Source organism: Macrobrachium nipponense, chromosome 33, assembly GCF_015104395.2.
Source record: "Macrobrachium nipponense isolate FS-2020 chromosome 33, ASM1510439v2, whole genome shotgun sequence".
NCBI classification, from domain to species: Eukaryota; Metazoa; Arthropoda; class Malacostraca; order Decapoda; family Palaemonidae; genus Macrobrachium; species Macrobrachium nipponense.
This window is the reverse complement of record NC_087219.1, coordinates 45,325,817-45,343,383: the sequence shown is the minus strand read 5'-3', so window position 1 is coordinate 45,343,383 and position 17,567 is coordinate 45,325,817.

Genomic DNA, 17,567 nt, shown 5'->3' with positions numbered 1-17,567 from the left:
AGGTCATCGAGTCGATGGAGGAGAATCAAAAGAGGAAAACAAACATGAAAGAGGTAATGAACAACCTCAAAGAGTTAATCAATGTTCACGATATGAAAATGGAAAATGATATAGAATAAAACTTGGGATTGTAATCCGAACCAAAAGAAGAGGAAGACGAGGTAAGGCAGCCCAGGAAGAATCAACAAAGGAGGTGCCCGAACAGGAAACGCCTGAACTTAGCTGAACTTCATTGGTGCCCGAACCAAACTCTGGCAGGAGGACGGATGGCGGCCAGGGGACCACCGAAAGATTACTAGCCCTTTCTGATGGAGGCGCCCGAAACCAAGTCTAACTGGAGACCCAAACTGGCTGGAGATCGGACGGCGGCCAGGGGACCGCTGGACGCTCACTGGCCCATACCAACAAAGGCGCCCTAACCCAAACTAGCTGGAGATCGGACGGCGGCTGGGGGACCGCCGGACGCCTCCCACGGCCCCTATAACCAAACCAAGGCCCCTAAACTAACTGGCTGATTGGACGGCGGGCCGGGGGACCGCGGACGCTCACCTGGCCCAATACCAACAAAGGCGCCCTAACCCAAACTAGCTGGAGATCGGACGGCGGCTGGGGGACCGCCGGACGCTCACTGGCCCTATACCAACCGAGGCGCCCTAACCCAACTAGCTGGAGATCGGAAGGGGCCGGGGGACCGGCTGGATGCTCACTGGCCCCAACCAACAAAGGCGCCCGGTAACCCAACTAGCCTGGAGGATCCGGGGGACGGCGGCTGGGGGACCGCCGACGCTCACTGGCCCTATAGACCGGAGGCCGCCCTACCCAAACTGGCTGGAGATCGGACGCCCCTGGGGAAACCCGCCGGACCTCCCAAACTGGCCCATGGCCAACCGGGCGCCCTAACCCACTGGCTGGATCGGACGGCGGCCGGGGGACCGCAGGACGCTCACTGGCTATAAACCAACCGAGGCGGCCCTAGCCCAAACGGCTGGAGATCGGACGGCGGCCGGGGACGGCCGGACGCCCTCACTGGCCCTACCAACCGAGGCGCCCTAACCCAAACTGGCTGGAGATCGGACGGTGGCCGGGGGACCGCCGGACGCTCACTGGCCCATACCAACCAAGGCGCCCTAACCCGAACTGGCTGGAGATCGGACGGCGGCCGGGGGACCGCTGGACGGTCACTGGCCCATACCAACCGGGGCGCCCTAACCCAAACTGGCTGGAGATCGGACGGCGGCCGGGGGACCGCCGGACGCTCACTGGCCCATACCAACAAAGGCACCCTAACCCAAACTGGCTGGAGATTGGACGACGGACAAACTGACTGGGAGATCGGGACGGCCCGGACGCTCAAATGGCCCTTATACCAACCGAGACGCCCTAGAAAACCAAACTGGCTAGAGATGGACGGCGGCCGGGGGACGCCAGACGCTCACTGGCCATACCAACCGAGGGCGTCCTAACCCAAACTGGCTGGAAATCGGACGGCAGCCGGGGAACCGCCGGACGCTCACTGGCCCTATACCAACCGAGGCGCCCTAAACTCCCAAACTGGCTGGAGACAGACGGCGGCCGGGGGACCGCGCGGACCGCTCACTGGCCCTATACCCAACCGAGGCGCCCTAACCGCCCAAACTGGCTGGAGATCAGATGGCTGCCGGACGCTCACTGGCCCATACCAACCGGGGCGCCCTAACCCAAAACTGGCTGAGATCGGACGGCGCCGGGGGACCGCTGGAACGCTCACATAGCCCTATACAACTAAGGCGCCTAACCCAAACTGGCTGGAGATCGACAGCGGACGGGGGACCGCCGGACGCTCAACTGGCCGCTACCAACCAGGGGCCGGGGGACCGCCGGACGCTCACTGGCCCTATACCAACTGAGGCGCCCTAAAACCCAAACTGGCTGGAGATGGCGGCGGCGGGGGACCGCCGCCGGACGCTCACTGGCCCATACCAACCGAGGCGCCCTAACCCAAAACTGGCTGGAGATCGGACGGCGGCCGGGGGACCGCAGGACGCTCATGGCCCTATACCCAACCGAGCGCCCTAGCCCAAACTACTGTGAGATCGGACGGCGGCCGGGGGACCGCCGGACGCTCACTGGCCCTAATACCAACCGAGGCGCCCTAACCCAAACTGGCTGAGATCGGACGGTGGCGGGGGGGGACCGCCGACGCTCACTGGCCCATACCAACCAAGGCGGCGGTTTCTAACCCGAACTGGCTGGAGATCGGACGGCGGCCGGGGGACCGCTGGACGGTCACTGGCCCATACCAACCGGGGCGCCCTAACCCAAACTGGCTGGAGATCGGACGGCGGCCGGGGGACCGCCGGACGCTCACTGGCCCATACCAACAAAGGCGCCCTAACCCAAACTGGCTGGAGATCGGACGACGGCCAAACTGACTGGAGATCGGACGGCCGGACGCCCTCAATGGCCCTATACGGCCAACCGAGACGCCAACCCGAGAAACTGGCCCTAGAGATCGGACGGCGGCCGGGGGACCGCCAGACGCTCACTGGCCCTATACAACCGAGGCGCCCTAGCCCAAACTGCTGGAGATCCGGACGGCCGGCCGGGGAAACGGCGCTGGCGCTCCACTGGCCCTATACCCAACCGAGGCCGGCCCTAACCCAAACTGGCCTTGGGAGGATGGCTGAAGAATCCGGGACGGCGGCCGGCCGGGGACCGGGCCCTGGCGGCCTCACCTGGGCCCCTATAACCAACGAAAGGCCCGGGGGCCCTAACCCAAACCTGCTGGAAGATCGTACGGTGGCCGGGGGAACCGCGGACGCCTCACCTGGCCCATACCAACCAAGGCGCCCTAACCCGAACTGGCTGGAGATCGGACGGCGGCCGGGGGACTGCTGGACGGTCACTGGCCCATACCAACCGGGGCGCCCTAACCCAAACTGGCTGGAGATCGGACGGCGGCCGGGGGACCGCCGGACGCTCACTGGCCCATACCAACAAAGGCAACTAACCCAAACTGGCTGGAGATCGGACGGCGGCCGGGGGACCGCCGGACGCTCACTGGCCCATACAAACAAAGGCGCCCTAACCCAAACTGGCTGGAGATCGGACGACGGCCAAACTGACTGGAGATCGGACGGCCGGACGCTCAATGGCCCCATACCAACCGAGACGCCCTAACCCAAACTGGCTAGAGATCGGACGGCGGCCGGGGGACCGCCGGACGCTCACTGGCCCATACCAACCGAGGCGTCCTAACCCAAACTGGCTGGAAATCGGACGGCGGCCGGGGGACCGCCGGACGCTCACTGGCCCTATACCAACCGAGGCGCCCTAACCCAAACTGGCTGGAGATCAGACGGCGGCCGGGGGACCGCCGGACGCTCACTGGCACTATACCAACCGAGGCGCCGTAACCCAAACTGGCTGGAGATTTCATACCGGACGCGGCCCTACCAACTGGCTGGATCGGTGGCGGCCGGGGGACCGCTGGACGCTCACTAGCCCTATAACCAACTAAGGCGCCCTAACCCAAACTGGTCTGGTGGAAGATCGGACGGCGGCGGGGTGGGGACCGCCGGACGCTTCACTTGGCCATACCAACCAGGGGGCCGCCCTAACCCCAAACTGGCCCTCCCTGGCCCACCCAAGGTACCAACCAGGGCGCCCTAACCCCAACCCACTGGCTGGAGATCGGCGCCGGCCGGGGGACTGCCGGACGCTCACTGGCCCATACCAACCGGGGCGCTCTAACCCAAAATGGCTGGAGGATGTCTGGGAGAAATCGACGGCGGCGGCCGGGGACGCCGGACGGACCTCACTGGCCCCTTATTACCAAACCGAGGGCGCCCTTAGCCAAACTGGGCTGGAGGGATCGGACGGCGGCCGGGGGACCGCCGGACACGCTTCACTGGCCCTTATACCAAGCCGAGGCGCCCTAGCCCCCAAACTGGACTTGGAGAATTCGGACGGCGGCCGGGGGACCGCTGGACGCTCACTGGCCCTATTTACCACCAACCGAGGCGCCCTAACCCAAACTGGCTGGAAGATTCAGGACGGCGGCCGGGGACCGCCGGACGCTCCACCTGGCCCTTATTTACAACCGAAGGCGCCCTATCCCCAAACTGGCCCGGAGATCCGGACGGCGGCCGGGGACCGCGGACGCCCAACCCTGGCCCTATACCAACTGAGGCGGCCCAACCCAACTGGATGGAGAATCGGACGGCGGACCAAGGCGGGGACCGCCGGTACCGCTCACTGGCCCTTATATTACCAACCTGAAGGCGCCCTAAACCCGAAACTTTGGCTGAGATCGGTACGGCGGCCGGGGGACCGCCGGACGCTCACTGGTCCCATATTACCAACTGAGGGCACCCCTAACCCAAACTGGGCTGGAAGAATCGGACGGCGGTCGGGGACCGCCGGACGGCTCACTGGCCCTGTAATACCAACCAACCGAGGCGACCCCTAACCCAAACTGGCTGGAACGACTAGGACGGGACGGACCGGCGGTGGGGGACCGCCGGACGCTCACTGGCCCATACCCACCGAGGCGCCCTAGGCCCCAAACTGGGCTGGAGAATCGGACGGCGCCGGGGACCGCCGGACGCTCACTGGCCCTTATACCAACCGAGGCGCCCAAAGATCGGATGGCGGCCGTGGAACGCCGGAAGCTCACTAGAAACCTATACCAAACCGCAGGGCGCCCTAACCAAACTGCGCTGGCAGATCGGACAGTGGCCGGGGGGACCGCCGGACGCTCACTGGCCCTATACGAACCGAGCCGCCATAACCCAAAACTGCGCTGGAGATCGGACGGCGGCCATGGGACCGCCGGACACTCAACTGGGCCCATACCAACCGAGGCGCCCTAACTCAAACTGACTGAAGAAAGGACGGCGACCGGGGGGGGGGGACCGCCGGACACTCACTGGCCCTATACCAACCGAGGCGCCCTAACCCCAAACTGGCTGGAGATCATTGGCAGCCGGGGGACCCCGCCGAAGCTCACTGGCCTTATACCAACCGAGGCGCCCTAACCCAAACTGGCTGGAGATCAGACGGCGGCCAGGGGACCGCTGGACGCCCACTGGCCCTATACAAACTGAGGCGCCCTAGCCCAAAACTGGCTGGAGATCGGACGGCGGCCGGGACCGCTGGATGCTTCACTGGCCCTATACTAACCGAGGGCGCCCTAACCCAAACTGGCTGAAGAGTCGGACGGCGTCCGGGGGAACGCGCGGGACACTCACATGGCCCTATACCAAACTGAGGCGCCCTAACCCAAACTGACTGGAGATCGGACGGCGGCCGGGGACCGCTGGACGCTCACTGGCCCCTATACAACCGAGGCGCCTTAACCCAAACTGGCTGGATATCGACGGTGGCCGGGGGACCGCGGGACGCTCACTGGCCCTATACCAACTGAGGCACCCTAACCCAAACTGGCTGGAGATCGGACGGCGGTCGGGGGACCGCCGGACGCTCACTGGCCCTATACCAACCGAGGCGTCCTAACCCAAACTGGCTGGAGATAGGACGGCGACCGGGGGACCGCCGGACGCTCACTGGCCCTATACCAACCGAGGCGCCCAAGATCGGATGGCGGCCGGTGGAACGCCGGAAGCTCACTAGCCCTATACCAACCGAGGCGCCCTAACCCAAACTGGCTGGAGATCGGACAGTGGCCGGGGGACCGCCGGACGCTCACTGGCCCTATACGAACCGAGGCGCCCTAACCCAAACTGGCTGGAGATTGGACGGCGGCCATGGGACCGCCGGACACTCACTGGCCCATACCAACCGAGGCGCCCTAACTCAAACTGACTGAAGAAAGGACGGCGACCGGGGGACCGCCGGACACTCACTGGCCCTATACCAACCGAGGCGCCCTAACCCAAACTGGCTGGAGATCGGATGGCAGCCGGGGGACCGCCGGAAGCTCACTGGCCTTATACCAACCGAGGCGCCCTAACCCAAACTGGCTGGAGATCAGACGGCGGCCAGGGACCGACTGACGCTCACTGGCCCTATATTTCAACTGAGGCGCCCTAGCCAAACTGGCTAAAGCGAGATCGGACGGCCGGCCGGGAGGGGGACCGCTGGACGCTCACTGGCCCTATACCAACCGAGGCGCCCTAACCCAAACTGGCTGGAGATCGGACGGCGTCCGGGGGACCGCCGGACGCTCACTGGCCCTATACCAACTGAGGCGCCCTAACCCAAACTGACTGGAGATCGGACGGCGGCCGGGGGACCGCTGGACGCTCACTGGCCCTATACCAACCGAGGCGCCCTAACCCAAACTGGCTGGATATCGGACGGTGACCGGGGGACCGCGGGACGCTCACTGGCCCTATACCAACTGAGGCGCCATAACCCGAACTGGCTGGAGATTGGACGGCGGCTAGGGGACCGCCGGACGCTCACTGGCCCTATACCAACCGAGGCGTCCTAACCCAAACCGGCTGGAGATAGGACGGCGGCCGGGGGACCGCCGTACTCTCATGGCCCATAACCAAGAGGCCGCCCTAAAAGCAAACCTGGGTGGAGATCGGACGGCGGCCGGGGACCCCGACGCTCACTGGCCCTATACCAACCGAGGCCGCCCTAGATCGGACGGCGGCCGGGAACCGCCGGACGCTCACTTAGCCCTATACCAACCAGGCCCCTAACCCAAACTAGCTTGGAGATCGGACGGATTGGCAGGGGGAACCGCCGGACGCTCACTGGCCCTATACCAACCGAGGCGCCCGAACCCAAACCGGCTGGAGATCGAGCGGCTGAGATCGGACGCGGCTGACCGGCCGACACTCACTGGCCCATACCAACCGAGGCGCCCTAATTCAAACGGCTGGAGAAAGGACGGCGGCCGGGGGACCGCCGGACAAACTCACTGGCCCTATACCAACCGAAGCGCCCTAGCCCAAACTGGCTGGAGATCAGACGGCATCCGGGGGACAGCCGGACGCTCACTGGCCCTATATAAACCGAGGCGCCCTAACCCAAACTAGCTAAAGATCGGACGGCGGCCGGGGGACCGCAGGACACTCACTGGCCCTATACCAACCGAGGCGCCCTAACGCCCAAAACTGGCCTGGAGATTCGGACGGAGGCCGGGGGACCGCCGACGCTCACTGGCCCTATACCGACCGAGCTCCCTAACCCAAACTGGCTGGAGATCGGACGGGGCGGTGTGGGACCGCCCGGGACCGCTCACTGGCCCATACCAACTGGGGCGCTCTAACCCAAACTAGCTGGAGATCGGACGGCGGCCGGGGGACCGCCGGACGCTCACTAGCCCTATACCAACCGAGGCACCCTAACCCAAACTGGCTGGAGATCAGACGGTGGCCGGGGGACCGCCGGACGCTCACTGGCCCATACCAACCAAGGCGCCTTAACCCAAACCGGCTGGAGATCGGACGGCGGCCGGGGGATCGCCGGACGCTCAGTAGCCCTATACCAACCGAGGCGCCGTAACCCAAACTGGCTGGAGATCGGACGGCAGCCGGGGGACCGCCGGACGCTCACTGGCCCATATACAACCGGGGGGCGACTAACCCATAAAAAAAAACTGGCTGGAGATGGGACGCCGGCCGGGGACCGCCGGACGCTCACTGGCCGATACCAACCGGGGCGCCCTAACCCTAAATAGCAGGAGATAGGACGGCGGCCGGGGGACCACCGGACGCTCACTGGCCCTATACCAACCGAGGCGCCCTAACCCAAACTGGCTGGAGATCGGACGGCGGCCGGGGGACCGCCGGACGCTCACTGGCCCTATACAAACCGAGGCGCCCTAGCCCAAACTGGCTGGAGATCGGACGGCGGTCAAGGACCGCTGGACGCTCACTGGCCCTATACCAACCGAGGCGCCCTAACCCAAACTGGCTGGAGATCGGATGGCGGCTGGGGGACCGCCGTACGCTCACTGGCCCTATACCAACTGAGGCGCCCAAACCCAAACAGGCTGGAGATCGGACGGCGGCCGGGGGACCGCCGGACGCTCACTGGCCCTATACCAACCGAGGCGCCCTAACCCAAACTGGCTGGAGATCGGACGGCGGCTGGGGGACCGCAGGACGCTCACTGGCCCTATACTAACCGAGGCGCCCTAACCCAAACTGGCTGGAGATCGGACGGTGGCCGGGGGACCGCCGGACGCTCACTGGCCCAATACCAACTGAGGCACCCTAACCCAAACTGGCTGGAGATCGGACGGCGGATGGGGGACCGCCGGACGCTCACTGGCCCTATACCAACGAGGCGTCCTAACCCAAACTGGCTGGAGATAGGACGGCGGCCGGGGGACCGTCGGACGCTCACTGGCCCATACCAACCGAGGCGCCCTAACCCAAACTGGCTGGAGATCGGACGGAGGCCGGGGGACCGCCGGACGCTCACTGGCCCTATACCAACCGAGGCGCCCTAGATCGGACGGCGGCCGGGGACCGCCGGAAGCTCACTAGCCCTATACCAACCGAGGCGCCCTAACCCAAACTGGCTGGAGATCGGACGGTGGCCGGGGGACCGCCGGACGATCACTGGCCCTATACGAACCGAGGCGCCCTAACCCAAACTGGCTGGAGATCGGACGGCGGCCGGGGGACCGCCGGACACTCACTGTCCCTATTCTGACCGAGGCGCCCTAACCCAAACTGGCTGGAGATCGGACGGTGGCCGGGGGATCGCCGGACGCTCACTGGCCCATACCAACTGAGGTGCCCTAACCCAAACTGGCTGGAAATCGGATGGCGGCTGGGGGACCGCCGAATGCTCACTGGCCTGATACCAACCGAGGGGCCTGTACCCAAACTTGCAGGAGATCGGACGGCAGCCGGAGGACCGCCGGACGCTCACTGGCCCATACCAACCGAGGTGCCCTAACCCAAACAGGCTGGAGATCGAACGGCGGCCGGAGGACTGCCGGACGCTCACTGGCCCATACCAACCGATGGGCCCTAACCCAAACTGGCTGGAGATTGAATGGCGGCTGAGGGACAGCAAGACGCTCACTGGCCCATACCAACCGAGGCGCCCTAACCCAAACTGGCTGGAGATCGGACGGCGGCCGGGGGACCGCCGAACATTCACTGGCCCCATACCAACCGAGGCGCCCTAACCCAAACTGGCTGGAGATCGGACGGCGGCCGTGGCACCGCAGGACGCTCACTGGCCCCATACCAACCAAGGCGCCCTAACCCAAACTGGCTGGAGATCGGACGGCGGCCTGGGGACCGCCGGACGCTCACTGGCCCATACCTACCGGGGCGCCCTAACCCAAACTGGCTGGAGATCGGACGGCGGCCGGGGGACCGCCGGATGCTCACTGGCCCATACCAACCGGGGCGCCCTAACCCAAAATGGCTAGCGATCGGACGGCAGCCGGGGGACCGCCGGACGGTCACTGGCCCTATACCAACCGAGGCGCCCTAACCCAAACTGGCTGGAGATCGGACGGCGGCCGGGGGACCGCCGGACGCTCACTGGCCATATACAAACCGAGACGCCCTAGCCCAAACTGGCTGGAGATCGGACGGCGGCCGGGGGACCGCTGGACGCTTACTGGCCCTATACCAACCGAGGCGCCCTAACACAAACTGGCTGGAGATCGGACGGCGGCCGGGGGACCGCCGGACGCTCACTTGGCCCTATACCAACTGAGGCGCCCTCCCACCCAACTGGCTGGAGATCGGACGGCGGCCGGGGGACCGCCGGACGCTCACTGGCCCTATACCAACCGAGGCGCCTTAACCCAAATTGGCTGGAGATCGGACGGCGGCCGGGGGACCGCCGGACGCTCACTGGCCCTATACCAACTGAGGCGCCCTAACCCAAACTGGCTGGAGATTAGACAGTTGCCGGGGGACCGCCGGGCGCTCACTGGCCCTATACCAACTGAGGCGCCCTAACCCAAACTGGCTGGAGATAAGACGGCAGCCGGGGGACCGCCGGAAACTCACTGGCCCATACCAACCGAGGCGCACTAACCCAAACTGGCCTGGAAGAATCGGAAACTGGCGGCGGGCCGGGGGACCGCCGGACCGGCCCTCCAACCCATCCCCTTGGCTGGGGGAGGATCGGACTGCGGCCGGTGGGACCGCCGGGGGGAACGGCTTCACCTTGGCCCTAATAGCCCAAACAGGGGGAGGCTCCCTAGATCTGGGACGGCGGCCGAGTGGGACCGCCGTAAGCCAATCACTAGCCCCTCCCCTATACCAACTGAGGTGCCCAAAAAAAAAAATAACCCAAACTGGCTGGAGATCGGACGGTGGCCGGGGGGACCGCCGGGGAAGCTCACTGGCCCTACACCAATTGAGGCGCCCCGAACCCGCCCAAACGGCTGGGAGATCGGAATACCGGCGGCCGGGAGACCGCCGGACACTCACTGGCCCATAGCAACCGAGGCGCCCTAACTCAAACTGGCTAGAGAAAGGACGGCGGCCGGGGGACCGCCGGACACTCACTGGCCCTATACCAACCGAGGCGCCCTAACCCAAACTGGCTGGAGATCGGATGGCAGCCGGGGGACCGCCGGACGCTCACTGGCCCTATACCAACCGAGGCGCCCTAACCCAAACTGGCTGGAGATTGGACGGCGGCCGGGGGACTGCCGGACGCTCACTGGGCCTATACCAACCGAGGCGTCCTAACCCACACTAGCTGGAGATCGGACGGCGGCCGGGGGACCACCGGACGCTCACTGGCCCTATAAAAACCGAGGCGCCCTAACCCAAACTGGCTGGAGATTAGACGGCGGCCGGGGGACCGCCGGACGCTCACTGGCCCATACCAACCGAGGCGCCCTAACCCAAACTGGCTGGAGATCAGACGACGGCCGGGGGACCGCCGGACGCTCACTGGCCCTATACAAACTGAGGCGCCCTAACCCAAACTGGCTGAAGATCGGACGGCGGCCGGGGGACCGCCGGACGCTCAATGGCCCTATACCAACCAAGGCGCCCTAAACCAAACTGGCTGGAGATCGGACGGCCGCCGGGGGACCACCGGACACTAACTTGCCCTATACCGACCTCGGTATACCAACCGAGGCGCCCTAACCCAAACTGGCTGGAGATGGGACGGCGGCCGGGGGACCGCCGGACGCTAACTGGCCCTATACCAACCGAGGCGTCCTAACCCAAACTAGCTGGAGATCAGACGGCGGCCGGAAGACCACCGGCCTCTCACTGGCCCATGACAACGGGGGAGCTGTAACCCAAACTGGCTGGAGATCGGACGGCGGGCGAGGGACCACCGGACGCTCACTGGCCCTATATCAACCAAGGCGCCCTAACCCAAACTGGCTGGAGATCGGACGGCGGGGCCGGGGGGGAACCGTCGGACGTGCTCAACTGGGCCCTATTACCAACCGAGTGGCGGGCCTAAACCCAAACTGGCTGGAGATCGGACGGCGGCCGGGAGACCGCCGGACGCCAACTGGCCCATACCAACCGAGGTGCCCTAACCCAAACAGGCTGGAGATCAGACGGCATCCGGGGGACCGCCGGACGCTCACTGGCCCTATATAAACCGAGGCGCCCTAACCCAAACTAGCTAAAGATCGGACGGCGGCCGGGGGACCGTCGGACACTCACTGGCCCTATACCAACCAAGGCGCCCTAACCCAAACTGGCTGGAGATCAGACGGCGGCCGGGGGACCGCCAGACGCTCACTGGCCCTATACCGACCGAGGCGCTCTAACACAAACTGGCTGGAGATCGGACGGCAGCCGTGGGACCGCTGGACACTCACTGGCCCATACCAACTGAGGCGCTCTAACCCAAACTGGCTGGAGATCGGACGGCGGCCGGGGGAACGGCGGACGCTCACTAGCCCTATACCAACCGAGGTGCCCTAACCCAAACTGGCTGGAGATCAGACGGGGGCCAGGGGACCGCCGGACGCTCACTGGCCTTATACCAACCGAGACGCCCTAACGCAAACTGGCTGGAGATCGGATGGCGGCCGGGGGACCCTAGGACGCTCTCTGTCCTTATTCTGACCGAGGCGCCCTAACGCAAACTGGCTGGAGATCGGACGGAAGCCGGGGGATCGCTGGATGCTCACTGGCCCATACCAACTGAGGTGCCCTAACCGAAACTGGCTGGAAATCGGACGGCGGCTGGGGGATCGCTGGATGCTCACTGGCCTGATACCAACCGAGGGGCCCGTACCCAAACTTGCAGGAGATCGGACGGCAGCCGGAGGACCGCCGGACGTTCACTGGCCCATACCAACCGAGGTGCCCTAACCCAAACTGGCTGGAGATCGAACGGCGGCCGGGGGACCGCCGGACGCTCACTGGCCCATACCAACCGAGGGGCCCTAACCCAAACTGGCTGGAGATCGAATGGCGGCTGAGGGACAGCCAGACGCTCACTGGCCCATACCAAATGAGGCGCCCTAACCCAAACTGGCTGGAGATCGGACGGCGGCCGGGGGACCGCCGAACGTTCACTGGCCCCATACCAACCGAGGCGCCCTAACCCAAATTGGCTGGAGATCGGACGGGGGCAGTGGCACCGCCGGACGCTCACTGGCCCCATACCAACCGAAGATCCCTAACCAAATTTGACTGAAGATCGGACGCCGCCCGGAGAACCGCCAGACGCTCACTGGCCCATACCAACCGAGGCTCCCTAACCCAAACTTGCTAGAGATCAAACAGCGGCCGGGGGAACGCCGGATGCTCACTGGCCTATACCAACCTGGGCGCCCCCGCCGGACGCTTACTGGCCCATACCAACCGAGGCTCCCTAACCCAATATGGCTGGAGATTGGACAGCGGCAGGGGGAACGCCATACGCTCACTGACCCATACCAACCTAGGCGCCCTAACCCAAACTGGCTGGATATCGGACGGTGGCCGGGGGACCGCGGGACGCTCACTGGCCCTATACCAACTGAGGCGCCATAACCCAAACTGGCTGGAGATCGGATGGCGGCCGGCGGACCGCCAGACGCTCACTGGCCCATACCAACCGAGGCGCCCTAACCCAAACTCGCTGCAGATCAGACGGCGGCCAGGGGACCAACGGACACTCACTGGCCCATACCAACCGAGGCGCCCTAACCCAAACTGGCTGGAGATCTGACGGCGGCCGGGGGACCGCCGGACGCTCACTGGCCCATATAAACCGAGGGACCCTAACCCAAACTGGCTGGAGATTGGACGGCGGCTGGGGGACCGCAGTACGTTCACTGGCCCATACCAACCGAGGGGCCCTAACCCATCTTGGCTGGAGATTGGAGAGCGGCCAATTGACCGCCGGACGCTCACTGTTCCATAACAACTGAGGGGCCATAGCCCAAACTGGCTGGAGATCAGACGGCGGCCGGGGGACCTCCGGACGCTCACTGGCCCATACCAACTGAGGGGCCCTAACCCAAACTGGCGTGAGATCGGATGGTGGCCGGGGGACCGCCTGGAAGCTCACTGGCCCATACCAACCGAGGGGCCCAAACCCAAACTGGCTGGAGATCGGACGGAGGCCGGGGGACCGCCGGATGCTCACTGGCCCATACCAACTGGGGCGCCCTAACCCAAGGCCCTATACCAACCAAGGCGCCCTAACCCAAACTGGCTGGAGATCGGACGGCGGCCGGGGGACCGCCGGACGATCACTGGCCCTATCCCGACCTCAGTATACCAACCGAGGCGCCCTAACCCAAACTGGCTGGAGATCGGACGGCGGCCGGGGACCGCCGGACGGTAACAGGCCCTATACCAACCGAGGCGTCCTAACCCAAACTGGCTGGAGATCGGATGGCGGCCGGCGGACCGCCAGACGCTCGCTGGCCCATACCAACCGAGGCGCCCTAACCCAAACTCGCTGGAGATCAGACGGCGGCCGGGGGACCAACGGACACTCACTGGCCCATACCAACCGAGGCGCCCTAACCCAAACTGGCTGGAGATCGGACGGCGGCCGGGGGACAGCCTGACGCTCAAACGCCTATACAAACGGAGGGGCCCTAACCCAAACTGGCTGGAGATCGGACGGCGGCAGGGGGACCGCCGTACGTTTACTGGCCCATACCAACCGAGGGGCCCTAACCCATCTTGGCTGGAGATTGGACAGCGGCCAATTGACCGCCGGACGCTCACTGTTCCATAACAACTGAGGGGCCATAGCCCAAACTGGCTGGAGATCAGACGGCGGCCGGGGGACCGCCGGACGCTCACTGGCCCTATACCAACTGAGGCGCCCTAACCCAAACTGGCTGGAGATCGGACGGCGGCCGGGGGACCGCCGTACACTCACTGGCCCTATACCAACCGAGGGGCCCAAACCCAAACTGGCTGGAGATCGGACGGAGGCCGGGGGACCGCCGGATGCTCACTGGCCCATACCAACTGGGGCGCCCTAACCCAAGGCCCTATACCAACCGAGGCGCCCTAACCCAAACTGGCTGGAGATCGGACGGCGGCTGGGGGACCGCCGGACGCTCACTGGCCCTATCCCGACCTCAGTATACCAACCGAGGCGCCCTAACCCAAACTGGCTGGAGATCGGACGGCGGCTGGGGACCGCCAGATGGTAACAGGCCCTATACCAACCGAGGCGTCCTAACCCAAACTAGCCGGAGATCGGACGGCGGCCGGGGGACCACCGGCCGCTCACTGGCCCATGACAACGGGGGCACTGTAACCCAAACTGGCTGGAGATCGGACGGCGGCCGGGGGACCACCGGACGCTCACTGGCCCTATAACAACCAAGGCACCCTAACCCAAACTGGCTGGATATCGGACGGCGGCCGGGGGACCGCCGGACGCTCACTGGCCCTATACCAACCGAGGCGCCCTAACCCAAACTGGCTGGAGATCGGACGGCGGCCGGGGGACTGCCGGATTCTCACTGGCCCATACCAACCGAGGCGCCCTAACCCAAACTGGCTGGAGATCAGAAGGCAACCGGGGGACCGCCGTACGCTCACTGGCCCTATATAAACCGAGGCGCCCTAACCCAAACTAGCTAAAGATCGGACGGCGCCCGGGGGACCGCCTGACGCACCTGGCCCTATACCAACCGAGGCGCCCTAACTCAAACTGGCTGGAGATCGGACGGCGGCCGGGGGACCGCCGGACGCTCACTGACCCATACCAACCAAGGCGCCCTAACCCAAACTGGCTGGAGATCAGACGGCGGCCGGGGGACCGCTGGACGCTCACTGACCCATACCAACCGAGGCGCCCTAACCCAAACTGGCTGGAGATCAGACGGCGGACGGGGGACCGCCGGACGCTCACTGGCCCATATAAACCGAGGGACCCTAATCCAAACTGGCTGGAGATCGGACAGCGGCTGGGGGACCGCCGTACGTTCACTGGCCCATACCATCCGAGGGGTCCTAACCCATCCTGGCTGGAGATTGGAGAGCGGCCAATTGACCGCTGGACGCTCAAACTGGCTGGATATCAGACGGCGGCCGGGGGACTGCCTGGAAGCTCACTGGCCCATACCAACCGAGGGGCCCAAACCCAAACTGGCTCGAAATCGGACGGAGGCCGGGGGACCGCCAGACGTTCACTGGCCCATACCAACCGAGGGGCCCTAACCCAAACTTGCTGGAGATAAGACGGCGGCTGGGGGACCGCCGGACGCTTGCTGGCCCATACCAACCGAGGTGCCCTAATGCAAACTGGCTGGAGATCAGACGGCGGCAGGTGGACCGCCGAACGCTCACTGGCCCATACCAACTGTGGGGCCTAACCCAAACTGGCTGGAGATCAAACGGCGGCCAGGGGACCGCTGGACGCTCACTGGCCCATACCAACCGAGGGGCCCGAACCCAAACTTACTGGAGATCGGACGGCAGCCGGGGGACGGCCGGACGCTCACTGGCCCTACACCAACCGAGGCGTCCAAACCTAAACTGGCTGGAGATCGGACGGCGGCTGGGAGACCACCGGACGCTCACTGGCCCTATACCAACCAATGCTCACTAACCCAAACTGGCTGGAGATCGGACAGCGGCTGAAGGACCGCCGGATGCTCACTGGCCCATACCAACGCGGGCACTGTAACCCAAACTGGCTGGAGATTGGACGGCGGCCTGGGGACCGCCGGACGCTCACTGGCCCTACACCAACCGAGGCGCCCTAACCCAAAGTAGCTGGAGATCAGACGTTTACCAGGGGACTGCCGGATGCTCACTGGCCCATACCAACCGAGACGCCCAAACTCAAACTGGCTGGAGATCGGACGGCAGCCGGGGGACCGCTGGACGCTCACTGGCCCTATACCGACCAAAGCGCCCTAACCAAAACTGGCTGGAGATCGGACGGTGGCCGGGGGACCGCCGGACGCTAACTGGCCCAAACCAACTAAGGCGCCCTAACCCAAACTGGCTGGAGATTGGGCGGCGGCTGGGAGACCGCCGGATGCTCACTGACCCGATACCAACCGAAGCGCTCTAACACAAACTGGCTGGAGATCGGACGGTGGCCAGGGGACCGCCGGACGCTCACTGGCCCGATGCCTCGGTACCAACCAAGGCGCTCTAACCAAAATTGGCTGAAGATCGGACGGCGGCCGGGGGACCGCCAGACGCTCACTGGCCCTATCCCAACCAAGACGCCCTAACCCAAACTGGCTGGAGATCGGACGGCGGCTGGGGGACCGCCGGACGCATACTGGCCCATACCAACTGAGGCGCCCTAACATAAACTGGCTGGAGATCAGACTGCGCCCGGGGGACCGCCGGACGCTCACTGGCCCATACCATCCGAGGCGCCCTAACCCAAACTGGCTGGAGATTGGACGGCGGCTGGGGACCGCCGGACGCTCAATGGCCCATACCAACCGAGGCGCCCTAACCCAAACTGGCTTGAGATCGGCCAGCGGTCGGGGGACCGCCGAATGCTCACTGGCCCAAACCAACCGAGGCGTCCTAACCCAAACTGGTTGGAGATCGCACGGCAGCTGGGGAACGCCAGACGTTCACTGGCCCATACCTACCGAGGCGCCCTAACCCAAACTGGCTGGAGATCGGAAATCAGCCGGGGGACCGCCAGATGCTCACTGGTATATACCTACCAAGGCGCCCTAACCCAAAATGGCTGGAGATCGGACGGCGGCCAGGGGACCGCCGTACGCTCACTGGCCCATACCAACCGAAGCGCCCTAAACCAAACTGGCTGGAGATCAGACGGCGGCCGGGGGACCGCCAGACGCTCTCTGGCCCTATACCAACCGAGGCGCCCTAACCCAAACTGGTTGGAGATCGGACGGCGGCTTGGGGACCGCTGGACTCCCACTGGCCCTATACCAACCGAGGCGTCCTAACCCAAACCGGCTGGAGATCGGACGGCGGCAGGGGGACCGTTGGACGCTCACTGGCCCATACCAACAGAGGCGCCCTAACCCAAACTGGATGGAGATCAGACGGCGGCCAGGGGACCGCCGGACGCTCACTGGCCCAAACCAACCGAGGCGCCCTAACCCAAACTGGCTGGAGATCGGACGACGGCCGGGGGACCGCCGGACGCTCACTGGCCCATACCATCCGAGGCGCCCTAACCTAAAGTGGCTGGAGTTCGGACAGCGGCTGGGGACCGCCGGACGCTCAATGGCCTAT